Raw genomic sequence first — 1,901 nt, forward strand, 5'->3', positions numbered from 1 at the left:
TGTGTGTACTTCCTGTATATCTGTGTGTACTTCCTGTATATCTGTGTAATCAGGGGTTAATTTGAGCTGGATCCTGCCGCAACAAGATCCGAGAACTCTCTTATTTTGACAGACTGTGTTCTGGCAACTTTTTGCTCGGATCCAGCAACTCAAATCGCCACCCTTAAAAGTCCAAAGTCATCGCCTATTTTTATTTTGATTATTTATTAAAAATATGACGAGAGGAGACGTTGCCCTTAGCCCGGTGGACCCAGTCTCTGGAGTGGATGTTCCAGTCACAGCACGTGCGACGCACCAGCTCGCTCACACGCTCCTTTATGACTGGCCAAACTGGCCAAAAGACAGACATAAAGACCCGCGTGCACGACTGTATGATGCGTGCGACTGAACAAGCCACGAGCGTGCACGTATGACCTGCGCACGAGACTGAATGAGCAGTGCTGAAAGTGAAAGAGATTTAAGAAAAAAAAACTCAAAATGATGTGAAAACTTTATGGATTTACTGTTTCTTTGTTTTTCTTAACCTGTTTCAGTTTCAAATGAAAAAATAATTCATCCTTCCATTTTCTTCCGCTTATCCGGGATCGGGTCGCGGGGGTAGCAGCTTAAATAGGGAGGCCCAGACTTCCCTCTATCCAGCCACTTCGGCCAGCTCCTCCAGGGGAATCCCAAGGCGTTCCCAGGCCAGCCGAGAAACTTAGTCCCTCCAGCCTGTCCTGGGTCTTCCACTGGGTCTCCTCCCGGAGGGACGTGCCCGGAACACCTCACCAGGGAGGCGTCCAGGAGGCATCCTAAACAGATGCCCGAGCCACCTCAACTGGCTCCTCTCAATGTGGAAAAGCAGCGGCTCTACTCTGAGTCCGTCCCGGATGACCGAGCTTCTCACCCTATCTCTAAGGGAGAGCCCAGACACCCTGTGGAGAAAACTCATTTCGGCCGCCTGTATCCGTGATCTCGTTCTTTCAGTCACAACCCAAAGCTCATGACCATAGATGAGGGTAGGAACGTAGATCGACCGGTAAACTGAGAGCTTTGCCTTTTGACTCAGCTCTCTCTTCACCACAACAGACCTGTACAGCACCCGCTTCACTGCCGACGCTGCACCTATTCACCTATCGAGCTCACGCTCCCATTTTTTCCTCATTCGTGAACAAGACCCCAAGATACTTAAACTCCTCCACCCGGGGCTGGACCTCCTCCCCAACCCGGAGAGGGCACTCTACCCTTTTCTGGCCGTGTCACACTTGGCTGCGAACAACTCCAGCGAAAGCTGTAGATCACGACTTGATGAAGCCAATAGGACCATATCATCTGCAAAAAACAGAGAAGCGATCCTAAGGCCACCAAAACGGATCCCCTCAACACCTTGGCTGCGCCTAGAAATTCTGTCCATAAAAGTTATGAATAGAATCGGTGATAAAAGACAACCTTGGCGGAGGCCCAACTCTCACTGGGAACGAGCCTGACTTACTGCCAGCAATACGGACCAAGCTCTGACACCGGTTGTACAGGGACCTAACAGCCCATATCAAAGGGCCTGGTACCCCATACTCCCGGAGTACCCCCCCCCCCCCCCCCACAGTGCTCCCCAAGGGGCGAGGTCGAATGCCTTCTCCAAGTCCACAAAGCACATGTAGACTGGTTGGGCAAACTCCCACGTACCCTCGATAAATGAAGCTTTTGTCCTTGGTTAACCATGACCCAGGAGAAATTTAATAGTTGGCTCATTCTGAGGCAATTGGCTCAGATTCAGATAAGCTTCGATTGTTGTTTTTCTTCAAGCAGACAGATTCCTTTTTTTTCTTCAGCCTTGAGTCCATTCTGGATGTTCTGGTTCTGAAATAGCCTAATTGTGGGATTCCATTCCACTGATCCATGCTATGAGTCTCCTTCAAGGTCAA

The 1,901-nt window shown here is 50.0% G+C and overlaps 1 protein-coding gene across 1 annotated transcript in view; it reads right to left on the reverse strand.

Annotated features, from left to right (window-relative positions):
* plekha6 (pleckstrin homology domain containing, family A member 6) overlaps positions 1-1,901 on the reverse strand; it is a 73,306-nt gene that overhangs the window by 13,880 nt on the left and 57,525 nt on the right. The window lies entirely within an intron of this gene.

The sequence above is a fragment of the Nematolebias whitei genome, chromosome 7, assembly GCF_014905685.2.
Source record: "Nematolebias whitei isolate Nwh7 chromosome 7, NemWhi1, whole genome shotgun sequence".
NCBI lineage: Eukaryota > Metazoa > Chordata > Actinopteri > Cyprinodontiformes > Rivulidae > Nematolebias > Nematolebias whitei.